A 13552-nucleotide genomic window follows, 5' to 3' on the forward strand; every position below is an offset into this window, starting at 1 on the left:
GTGTGTGTGTATATGTATATATATATATGAATATATATATATATATATATATATATATATATATATATATACACACACACACACACACACACACACACACAATCAGAAGAACATAATATACACACATACATGGTAAACATGATGTCACGTACAGGCTTATATAGCACAGGTCATTATTAACAGACATGAATTCATAATTACTGAGCAAATACAAACCCAAGTAGAGGTAAGTTAGCAACAAGTTTTCTCAGTATATCTGGTGGAAGAGTTAGTCCAGTGCTAGGTACGCATAATGAAAATATGTATTAGAGTGTGACCAAAATCCAGTAAAATAGAACATGCAGTGCATTGAATGGATATTGAAGTACCTTAAACATTCATGTTAAAGTGAGTCACTTTCAGAAGCACCTTTGTTCATAGGTTCATAGGTTCATAGGTTGGTACTAGGCTATCAGCCCTAGGGCCTATACAAGCCTAGCCATAACAATTCCCTGGCTATTTCTTCCCACATTATTTACTTTCCTGGACCCCTGTCTAGCAGGGCGACTGACGTGATCCCTGGGGTGAATTTCCTTTCTCCCATCCAGTTTTCCAATTAAGTTCTTGTTACAGTCCTCATGTTAAAGTTGTAAGTGATTTTTAAATAAATGATGATTAAACTGTGTTGTTTGATTTTGTTGTTGTCTCACTGTTTATTCAGTTTTTTCAATAACCACGCCTATTAAATGATGTCATGATAGCTAGACAGTATTGATTTCCATACAACTGTAATGCATTATAAGTAATCAATACCAACTTCATTCTTTAGAAGCAGAGATTCTTACTTTCGTTGTGGTTTCAGTACTACAGTATCACGTGTTAATTTTCAATGTCAGATGTTCCACCTGCAAGAATTAGTAGATAACTTGTCCTTTTAGGAAGTAAGACGTTGCAGTCACTAATGAATGCAGTAGTTTATACATTTGTTTAGGTAATGAGACATTGTCGGTTCAGTCTTTCATGATGTCATGGCAGGGGTTTTCAGCTTTGAGGAAAATTTCAAGGGGGCCATCCTAATTAGCAAAATAAAATGCAAAAACAACATATTTTTTCAACCAAAAAAGCTATAATTTGGTATTGTATATGGAAGGAGGGTAATATACTTTAAGTAGAAGGCATCAACATACTATTCATTACAGAGCTGAGTGTTTACTATGTACTTAAGAAGCAGAGTAATATAATTTAAAGATTGAATACGAGAGTCACACTGGAAGGAGAATTTGACAGTGGACATGATATTACTTAAATAAGTATAACAAACATTGTATATCTATTGCACTAAGAATAAAAGCCCAAAGGACAAGAAAAGCATCATTTGTAATACAGTAAGAAGAAAAGTTAACTTAAGGATAAAGAAGGGGTTTAGGTCAGACTGCAATGGGGAACTGCAAGTATTAGGAGAAAGGGCATGTGTATCAAAAGTACAGGATGGTGTCAGGTTGATGAAGAATGCAGGCCTACCGTATTATTCTCATTTGAAAGATAGAAGAAATTACTCTGTTTACCACATGCATATATACAGGAGCAAGAAATAGCAAACTCGACATTCCTGTTTTAAAAAAACTATGGTGAAATTCCAACTTTTCAGTTAAGTTGACAGCATTACACAGTTTCTGTGAGTTTTAAGAAGGGTATAACAACTCAGATGTAATTCGGTGATCTCTGGAGATACATCCTAAAAACAAACCCTGTGTGTCTACAGAATGCTTCCTGAAACCAGTTGTAATGGATGGCTTGCGAGCAAGTAAGACAGAAACACAAGTGAGGTGTTATAATGAGAGCATGTCAGGTCACCAAAGGTAGTTTTGGAGAACATAAAAACAGTTAAGTAAATTTACCTAAACTACCTTTGGCAAACATGGTGTTTGCCTTTTTGCCTACTGTTGTGCAGTCCCGGAGTTGGTATATAAAAGATGAGGATGTGAAGGGTGCCCCCACATGGGGGTGCAGGGGGGCTTCCACCCTGCAAAAAAAAAATGTTCTTAAAGATGTTTTAGCTGAAGGCAGTTTTAGTGAACATTTCTGTGACTCAGCACAAATCCATTGTAACCCCCTTAATGTGTGCATTCAGACCTGCTAATTTCTTTATTTTTATTTATTTATTTTACATTTATTTTACATTTGTTAACCGGGTTAGTCTGGCTGAGCTTTTGGCTCATTTTCAGCAGAGACCCGGAGAGAAAAGCTCCTCAGGCCTAGAAAACAATTTATTAAATTTTAGTAGCATAGTAGTAACAATAAGCTATAGGATCTTACAAGCAGAGACCTGGAGAGAAAAAAGCTCCTCAGGCAATTCAATTATACAGAGAATTAACAATTGGCAGACAAGTATGTGAGTTGTTACAAACAAGGTTTTAAACAATTAGCAGAAGAAAATGTGACTAGTTACAATATTATTTAAGCTGCTTAGAGCAAAATGAGTTAATAGTTAGGCAGATGCTTATTTAAAGTGGGAAGGATCTAGTTGTATAGGAGTTTGGAAACAAGAAAGGAAAGTAAGAATGGCTAGTAGGAGATGTAGGGGAGGTAGAGTATAGGAGACAGACTAGACAGGTAGGTTGTTTTGAGACTGTAAGAATTAAGAGTGGTTGGAGATAGAGGAAGGGAAGAGGTAGAAGAGGCAGGGGAATAGTGTTAGAGATACATTAAGAGTGAGGTGGTGAAATAGGTGAAAGGATGGTGGTTGGCTACAATGGCAAGACCACTTTGTTTTTAGGTATTTCCTTGTGGCTAATTTGAAACTTTTGCTATGCTGGAGGGATTTTATTTCCAAGGGGAGTTGGTTCCAGGATATAGCTGGGTTATAGTTATAGAGAAGGCAGCCTATTTTTGGTTTTGGGTTTGTAGATGTCTAATAATTCTTGATTTGAGCTGCGTAGTGTCCTTGCAGGGGAATATTTGGATATGATAGTGGAGAGGCTGGGGCAGAAGGAGGGTAGGTAGAGGATAGAGTGGATGATTTGTAGTTGGTATAGTTGGAGCAGCTGAGGGAATTCTAGCCAGTCTAGTTGCTGTAGTGCTAAGCAGTGGTGTGACTTGCAGGTTTGGTTAGCTGCAAATCTGGCGATCTTATTATAGGTAGTTTCATGCTTGGAAATAAGTGTAGAATTTAGGTTTGTGAATATGTGGCAGCTGTACAGGAGTGTTGGGAGTAATAAAGCCTGGGAGAGTTATTCGGGCAGTGTTAGTTAAGTATTTCTTGCTACGGAAAAGGTGTCCAAGTTTCTGATTAGTTCTTTTTGCTGAATTAGTAATATGGAGATCAAACTTAAGCTGATCATCTATTGTAACACCTAGCAATTTAGTACTAGATTCAGCTGAGATGATAGTGTTGTTGCAGGATAAGATGGTAAATGTACTTTTGAGTGTGGTGATGTTTTTAGGGAGGAAGAGTAGGAGCTTAGTTTTTTTGGATTAAGTATTAGTTTGTTATCACTAAGCCAAGTCTCAATGGTGTGGAAGGATACCTGAGTAGTTGAGTGGAGGTCAGTTGGGTTGTCAGCAATGGTTCTAACAGCTGAGTCATCAGCATATTGCACAAGAGATGACTGGGGACAAGAGGAGTAGAGCAAGTTGGTGAAAATATTAAAGAGTAGTGGTCCAAGTATGGACCCCTTGGGGGACTCCCATTTGTACAGTGAGAGGGGAGGATAGTGCAGAGAGCCATTTAACTGATTGCTGGTGGGTAGAGAGATAGCTGGAGAACCAGGATATAGAAGAGGGAGAGAAATGTAAGTTATTGAGTTTAACTAGAAGGAGTGGGTGAGAGACAGTGTCAAAGGCTTTAGAAAGGCCAAGGAATAGGCATGAGGCAAGTTTATTGCTATCACGAGCTAGGGACACTATGTTGATGAATGATATGAGTGCAGTAGTTGTACTATGCTTGGGTCGGAAACCATGCTGTGTGGGTGTGAGAAGGTTTTCCTGGTAAAGGTAATGCATTACCTGCTTGTGAATGCATTTCTCTAGGATTTTTGAGAGTGGACAGAGTATGGCAATCGGTCTGAAGTTGGATTTGTCTGAGGAGTTGCCCCCTTTGTGAATGGGTAGAGTAAAGAAATTCTTCCACACACTGGGGACATAGGATTCAGAAATGGATCGGTTGATTAAGATGGATATAGGACAGGCAAAAGTTCAGAGGCAATCTGCAGGAAGTAAGAGGCTAGCTTGTCAACAGATGGGGAACAAGGTTTAAGTTTAGAGAGTAATGACTTTACATAGTTAGTTGATACTGCTTTTAGAGAGAAGGAGTTAGGAGGGCTTGGAATGTCCAGAATTTCATATTGCAATAAAGCGTTTGGAATACAGTGCAGTCTCTGATATATCAGTTTTCACAGCGTAATTTTTGTGGTTTTGTTTGGATTCGTTGTTGGATTATGCTTGATTATTTTACTTGAGGGTTTGGAAGAGGTATAGAGTTTGTGGGGGTGCTAGTGTTGTTTCTGGGGGGGTTTATTATGGAGGTCATTGAGTTTATAAAATGATTGTTAAATTTGTTGGCGATGTCTTCAGGTGTTGCATTGGGACATGGGTTAGGAGAGGAAGGGTTTCCTGGATGAAGAGTCTGTTTAATAGAGCTCCAGAATTTCTTTGGGTCTGATTTGAGAGTAGAGGGAGGATTGGCATAGAAGTTCTTCTGAGTTCTTTATATTTCTGAGGAAGAGAAGGGGTCCTAGTTTTAGTCCACATTTTCTAAATACTATCCCAATCTTTCATGAGGGTTCTGGTCGATTTAGTGAGCCAGGGAGCAGTATTAGATTTGATTCTAACTGTGCGAAGAGGAACAAGGGAGTTAAGTATGTTTAGGAATGTAGTGTTGAAGGAGTGGACAGCTTCATCTAAAGGAAGAGTGGTGAGGTAAGACCAGTTAATTTTGGAGAGTTGGTGAATAAAGGAGTTTGGACAGAAATGCGAAAGTGAGTGGGTGGTAATAAATTTATTAGATTTGGTAAGGTGGGGAGTATGTCTGGTAACTGTTATAGGGCAGTGGTCACTGAGGGCATTTGGAAGGGTTTGGGAGTTATGATAGTTTTGAGGGTGGGAGACCAATATCCAGTCAAGAAGAGAGCTAGGTAGGTGAGATTTATTAATGTAGGTTGGGGTTGTGATTAGCTGCTCAAACCCATGTAGGTTTATACAGGAAGTAGTGTTGGGAGCTTGTATTGTAAGCCAATCAATATTTACATCTCCCAGTATAATTATTTCATTGTGGATGGTATATGAGAGGTGAGATAGGATGTTCTCAAGGTTTACTATCAAAATGTCGATCATCTCTTGCCGACACCACTAACGCGAACTCCGAACTGCGACTGTTGATTATGTCGAACACCAATATTCCAAAATGCAAAATCGCGCCGCCCTTTTGACCCATGGTAGCACTTGTTTTGTGGTGTTGAGCGGTCGGAAATGTCGACGTTCGGTGTTTTTATTCGCTATTTTGAGGAATCGGCATTACGGCTTTCGCATAAAGGAGTCGACGGTATGTATATTCGATGATGGGTGATCGACATTTTGATAGTAAACCTGTTCTCAAGTATCAGCAGGAAAAAAGGGCAATGAGTGCACCATGAGCTGAAGTCAAAAGTAAGATAACAAATAAATCCAAAATGTCTTCTTTGTAGTTAAAATCCTCGTTTATTACAAAAGATAAAACTGCAGGAGATAGCAAGTTGTAAGCGCTTACAACTTGCTATCTCCTGCAGTTTTATCTTTTGTAATAAACGAGGATTTTAACTACAAAGAAGACCTTTTGGATTTATTTGTTATCTTACTTTTGACTTCAGCTCATGGTGCACTCATTGCCCTTTTTTCCTGCTGATTTGTTGTTTCTGAGGAGAGTGCTTTACCTGGCAGTGTGTTTCTTTTTGTCTTATACTGTTCTCAAGTATGTTAATATTATCGCCAGGGGGAATATAGATTGCTGCAACAGTTGTGGTGTTGAAACTGTTAATTTTGAAGTTGGTCAGTAGGAGTTCAGCTGGTGAGAAGGAGGGTAAGTCTAGTGTGGGACTGATTTGGGAGAGACAGTTGGAGTAGATTATGGAGACTCCTCCTCCTTTTCTTTTAGGTTGATCTAATCTAAGGATATTATAGCCAGGAGGGATGATTTCATTGTCCAGATGGTGTGGTTATAACCATGTTTCAGTTAGGGTAACTATGTCATGAGTATAGTTAGCAATCCAAGCATGGAGTTCTTGAACTTTATTTAAAAGGCTCCTGATGTTGATTGAGCAGAATTGTACTTATTTTTGTGGGTTGGAGGGGTTGGCAGGTTTAGATACAGGGGGATATTCAGGGTAGTATCTGTAGGGCCTGGGTTAGGATGAATGTCACCAGACAGAAGTAGAGGTTTGTAATGGGGTTTTAATTTGAGTAAGTAGACTTTGTTTTTTTGTTTTAAAGGGTATTCAAACTAAGAAGAAGTACACCACATGACATACAATTTCCTGTGACCAGCTGATTAGCATTAAAGTAACAGGACCCATCTAAAACATCCCCTTTTTCAAAAGTTATAAAACCATCATCATTATCTCATTTTTACCCATGGTGTAGCTGTTATGTTCAAAGACTCTGTAAAAGTGGAAAAACTAAATGCTATTCCACTAGCCAACCCCAACGCAGAAATACTCATCACAGGGCTACAAATGAATCCTCACAAAGCCGTGATTATCATAGCCATTTACCTGCCCCCAGTAAACAATCTACCCAACATTGAACTTCTCATTTCCTGATCTGCCTCCACTTTCAGTCACGAAACTATCATCTTAGGTGACTTTAACCTGGACTGGCTTTCCTGCTCCTCTAACTGCCCTACTAGCTTTATCAGGCTTTACAACTATACCCAAATTATTAACTGTCCCACTCGTACTGACAAACACTTTCAAAATGAGTCTTTACTTGATTGGATATTAACCAAAAAAACAAACTTGAGTTTCCAGGCCAACTGCCTTCCAATCAGCCTTAGTGACCATACCCCTAGTTTTCAAGTTAGAAAAAGTATTCAAACCCAATCATTTACTCCCTTCGAATATACCCACTGTAAGAAACATGCCCCCCCTGATACTTTCAATCTGTTGCAACAGCATTGCGATTGGTCACCGTTAAAAAGCCTAAAACTGGATCTTGCAGTAGAATTCTTTAATAACAAATTTTTTGACATTCTAAATAGTCTGGCCCCTACAAGAAAAATACAGTCCAAATCCAAACAGTTACCATGGCTTTCTAATGACACTAAACATCTTATCAAACAAAGGGATCGAGCGAAGGCCCTATACCAATCCACCAAAACGATCTCACCTCATATCAGCAATTAAGAAACCAAAAAATGAAAAGTATAAATAATAACAAAAAAATAATACTTCCAAACCTCCCAACAAAAGCTCCTACACAGCCCACAAAAGTTCTGGCAAACCATAAACTATCTCCTGAACCCTGGTAAAACCTCCACTATAACCCCTTCCACATTCAATACCTCTGAATCCTTAGCATCTCAATTCAACTCTCATTTTATTAACTCTATCACCTCCCTCCTAGATAACCACCAAAACCTACCTCTCACAGTCCCCTCCCCTTCCAGTAGTACCGCTAACTCTTTCTCCTTTAAACTTGTCCAAACTTCATACATAAAAAAGCTCCTCAGCAAACTTAAACCCTGCTGCCTTGCTGCCGACCAACTCCCCGATAAATTCTTAAAAATAGCTGCTCCATCTATTGCTCATCCTATCTCTATCCTACTCAATTGTTCTATCTCTGAAGAATATGTACCTCACCTCTGGAAAATCTCACACATCATTTCCCTCCACAAGGGCGGCTTCTCTAAAGATATTTCTAATTACCGTCCCTTTGCCATCCTCTCACCCATAGCTAAAATCATAGAGAAATGTATTCACCATCAACTCCAAAATCACCTTACCACAACAACCTACTATCCCACACCCAGCATGGCTTTAGACCTAAACATAGTACTAGCACAGCCTTAATATCATTTACTGACACTATTCACCACCTTAAGAACAATGGTCTTGTAGTCTTGGCAGTTTTCCTTGACATATCAAAAACTTTTGACACTGTCTCCCACCAACTGCTTCTAAACAAGCGTGCCACTTACAGTTTCAGTTCATTATCAGTTACATGGTTTCATAGCTACCTATCTAACCATAAACAGGCCACCAAATGGGAGAACAACCTCTCTCCTCTACTGCCAGCATCCAGTGGAGCATCCCAAAGGTCCATACTCGAACCCCTCCTCTTTATCCTATTTACCAACAGTCTAACTTCAGCAACCCAACTTGCTACAATCATACAATATGCAGACAATACCTTATCTGCTGTGCCCCTTCCCACCAAGAACTTTAAGATAAGACTCAAAAATAATTTCAGGAAACTGAAATATACCTCCCTAACCACCAGCTCATTCTAAACCCTAATAAGACCAAGCTAATGATTTTCACAAACAAACCTTCCAAACCCCACTGTCCACCACTCTTTATTCACTCCGCCAATGGAACCAAAACTGAGCCTACAAATCGCACCAAACTCCTAGGTGTAACAATAGATGACAGGTTGAAATTTGAAATACACATTTCCATAGGAATGAAAAAAGTCCATGCCAAACTTGGATCTCTCTTCTGGCAAGACCTTTCCTTACACACCAAGCCAGACTAGCCACAGCTAGATCTCAACTTCTATCTACCCTTCTCTGCTGCTCACACATCTTTACAAACTTGCACAAGGCCGCCCTTAATAACCTAGAATCCTGCTAAAATAAAATAGCAAAGTTTGCCAGCAACCATCCCCATAACTCTCATCATTGTTCTGCTCTCTAACACATGGACTGGATTGAACTCCCTAACCTGTTAACATTAAACCAACTTACCTTCACACACCAAATAATTCACAACCCCAGTCACTGCCCGGCACTTTTCACCCTGGTCCAACCACATGTCAATACCAGGTCCCTTAGATCTTTGGACAGGCTACTGCAAAAAATAACCCAGTCTCACAACTACCATGGTGACTCCCTCTATTTTAATAAAATAGCCAAGACCTGGAATGCTCTCCCTCAACACATAGAAAACTCTCCCAACTATTCTTCCTTTAAAACAAAAACAAAAGAATATCTCAAATCCACCTTACTCTGCCCCTGTAGTTCTCCTGGATAATTTTTTTCCTCCCTCCCAGTACTTTCACAACTTCCTCTCCATATGAATTTAAACTTTAGCACAAGCTCTGTTAGATGTTTAACTACTGCAATGATCAATGTAACTCTGTATTGTGCTATTATTATGTCACTATGTAATGTTTCTTTGTCAGTCAATTTTTTGTTAATTATATGTTTCTTGATTTTGTTTTTGGTCTCTGTTAGTATTCAAATACTAAATTATCTACAATTCTGTACATGATATGCTCTATCATTACCTTAGTATACATAACACCCAGGGTGGGAGGGTGGCCTAATGGTTAAGGTATTTGCCTTGCAAACACAAGGTGCAGGGTTTGAGTCTCACAAGGGATAATTGGCTAGGCTTAAAATGGCTCACAAGGGCAGTTAGCTTAGTACCAACCTATGAACCTATAATGTATACATTGTAGATGTTACTAATTTGTATTATTATCAGTACCATTGTTTGTGGAGCTTTTCTCCACTGAAAACAGGCTCCATGGCCCAGTCGGACACTACCTGGTTAACAAATGTAAATAAAATAAATAAATAAAATGTTTTTATATAGAGTCAGGGTATCACATTAAATGTTGCCACCTCACTTGATTCAGTGACACTCCCCTATTTTCCTCCATGGCCATGTCGGACTGTCACAGGTCTACTCTTATGGAATCCATCATTCTCTTGGCTGGATGTCCTCACCTCATCTTGCCTTTTCCTGCCTTTCCCAAATCTGTTTTATCCAATCATCTTCTGCTTTCCTGCACACATGGCTGAACAGCCCCAATCAGTTTTCCTTGACCTTCTCTGTATTTGAGGCTACTCTGGTTTCAGCACTAACTTCTTCATCTGTCCCACAGTGTGTATCCTACCACCCATCTCTCTTCATCTCCATCACCTCCTTCCTGAACTGCTCTGCCTTCACTGCCCACATTTCTGTACCACACAGTAGTACTGGTCGCACCACTATTTTGTACACCTTACTTTCAGTTTCCTTGGTTCATAGGTTGGTAAAAGGCTACCTACCTTTGCAGGCTGTTTTAAGCCTAGACAAATTTCAATACCCAAAGGTAAGAATCAAACCTTGTACCTTGTGTCTATGAGATAAATACCTTAGCCATTATGCCAACCCCCAACATTCTTTGCTGAAGGCAGTTTCTGTGAACATGTTTCTGTGTTTTTACATCCACGGAACCAGCAGTTTTACTTAGTGTACTTCATATTTCTTCTAGGATGGGATCTGCCTCATCTGCCATGACATTCTTCACTACCCATAATCCTTTGTGCCAGTTGACTGCAGCACTTGTAATTCTATTTTTGACCTCCTCATTCAGATGTCCATTTTCCTCACTCACATATCCCACATACCTGAAGCTGTTAACTGGTTCCAGTTTTCTTCCATATTACTTCTAAGCTTCTTCTGATTTACCCATTTGATGCTCTGATTCCTTTTACTCTGTACTAAGTTTCATCTTATGTGCCATCAGAGGTGCATTTCAGTCCTCTGAAGATCCTGTTAAGGGGTCTGCTTACTTTGCCACTTTGAATACAGCAGCTTTATTGATCTGCCCTCTCATCACCAGTATGAACAGCCGTGGGCTCAGAGCCGAACTCTGATGCACACCCACTCCCAGTGGAAACCCCTCGGAGAGTCAGAACACTGTTTTTGCTGATGTCATTGGGTTCTTGTACAGAGTCTGTACTAATTCCATCAATGTTACCAGGACTTTGAACCATCACAGGACTGCCTAAGTCATATGCTTTATCAGTGTCTAGGAATGCCCAATTAGTCTCTTTTCATCTGCAGCTTCTTCCCACTGCAAGCATTAGGTCAGTCTCACTGCATCCCCTCCAGCTTCTTCCCACTGCAAGCATTAGGTCAGTCTCACTGCATCCCCTCCAGCTTCTTCCCACTGCAAGCATTAGGTCAGTCTCACTGCATCCCCTCCAGCTTCTTCCCACTGCAAGCATTAGGTCAGTCTCACTGCATCCCCTCCAGCTTCTTCCCACTGCAAGCATTAGGTCAGTCTCACTGCATCCCCTCCAGCTTCTTCCCACTGCAAGCATTAGGTCAGTCTCACTGCATCCCCTCCAGCTTCTTCCCACTGCAAGCATTAGGTCAGTCTCACTGCATCCCAATCTGACTCTAAACCTCTCATTTGCATCTTGCTTTCTGTATATTCATCAGTCACCCTCTCCGGCATTTTCATGCAGTGTGTCAGGAGTTTGATACCATTGCAATACCTACAGTACTGAATATACCCTTTGTTCTTGTACACTGGCACTAAAAATTCTCCACTCGCCTGGGATATGCTTGCTTTTCCATACCACAACACAATGAGTATCCTTAAAATTCATTTCTTCTCTAATGCACACCTACAACTGAGTTATATCTGCTGTGACATCATCTTAGCCTGCTGCCTTCCCGAATATGATTTTCCTTAGCATTAATTAATACTTCTTCTCATGTGGACTCTCCCTCCACTGCCATTGCAGGCTGTGCGTATGTTAGCCTGCTGCCTTCCAGAATATGATTTTCCTTAGCGTTAATTAATACTTCTTCTCATGTGGACTCTCCCTCCACTGCCATTGCAGGCTGTGCGTATGTTAGCCTGCTGCCTTCCAGAATATGATTTTCCTTAGCGTTAATTAATACTTCTTCTCATGTGGACTCTCCCCCCACTGCCATTGCAGGCTGTGCGCATGTTAGCCTGCTGCCTTCCCGAATATGATTTTCCTTAGCATTAATTAATACTTCTTCTCATGTGGACTCACCCTCCATTGCCATTGCAAGCTGTGTGTATGTTAGCCTGCTGCCTTCCCGAACATGATTTTCCTTAGTGTTAATCAATACTTCTTCTCATGTGGACTCTCCCTCCACTGCCATTGCAGGCTGTGCATATGTTAGCCTGTTGCCTTCCCGAATATGATTTTCCTTAGTGTTAATTAATACTTCTTCTCATGTGGACTCTCCCTCCACTGCCATTGCAGACTGTGCATATGTTAGCCTGTTGCCTTCCCGAATATGATTTTCCTTAGCGTTAATTAATATTTCTTCTCATGTGGACTCTCCCTCCACTGCCATTGCAGGCTGTGCGTATGTTAGCCTGCTGCCTTCCCGAATATGATTTTCCTTAGTGTTAATTAATACTTCTTCTCATGTGGACTCTCCCTCCACTGCCATTGCAGGCTGTGTGTATGTTAGCCTGCTGCCTTCCTGAATATGATTTTCCTTAGCGTTAATTAATACTTCTTCTCATGTGGACTCTCCCTCCATTGCCATTGCAGGCTGTGCGTATGGAAGTACGGCTTCAGTAGGTTTTCTTCATTCAGAAGCTGCTTGAAGTACTGCTTCCCTCTACCTTTATAGGTTTCATATGTTCATACATAAGCACTAGGCTAGCTGTCCTTGCAGGCCATTTTAAGCATTGCCAGTTTCCCTTTTTGCACTCAAATTAACCTAGCCCATTTGGTTAGAGATTGGCCTTACTAATCCCATGGTCGTTAATTATATATTACCCCTAATCAGAATAAATCATACGATATCTGTCTCACTGCAAACATAAGGTCACTTGTGCTGCATCCTGATCTAAATGTGAACTGCTCATCTCCCATCTTATTTCATTTCTCAGTCACCCTCTGCAGAACTTTCATGCAGTGTGACAGGAGTTTGATACTCTGTCTGGCCCACAGTTCTGAATGTCCCCTTTGTTCTCATACACAGGCTCATCGTGCGTGACCTCACTGGCACTAGGATGCTTATTATCTACTTATATGGGGTACGGCTTTCTCTCCGTACTGCTATGAGGACCATCAGTTATATGGGGTATGGCTTATTCTCCGTACTGCTATGAGGACCCTCAGTTATATGGGATACGGCTTTCTCTCCATACTGCTTTGAGGACCCTCAGTTATATGGGATACAGCTTTCTCTCCGTACTGCTATGAGGACCCTAAGTTATATGGGATACAGCTTTCTCTCCATACTGCTATGAGGACCCTCAGTTATATGGGATACAGCTTTCTCTCCGTACTGCTATGAGGACCCTCAGTTATATGGGATACAGCTTTCTCTCCGTACTGCTATGAGGACCCTCAGTTATATGGGATACAGCTTTCTCTCCATACTGCTATGAGGACCCTCAGTTATATGGGATACAGCTTTATCTCCGTACTGCTATGAGGACTCTCAGTTATATGGGATACAGCTTTCTCTCCGTACTGCTATGAGGACCCTCAGTTATATAGGATACAGCTTTCTCTCCGTACTGCTATGAGGACCCTCAGTTATATGGGATACGGCTTTCTCTCCATACTGCTATGAGGACCCTCAGTTATATGGGATACGGCTTT

This window comes from Protopterus annectens, chromosome 10.part0 (assembly GCF_019279795.1).
Source record: "Protopterus annectens isolate FY-2018-M chromosome 10.part0, PAN1.0, whole genome shotgun sequence".
NCBI classification, from domain to species: Eukaryota; Metazoa; Chordata; order Ceratodontiformes; family Protopteridae; genus Protopterus; species Protopterus annectens.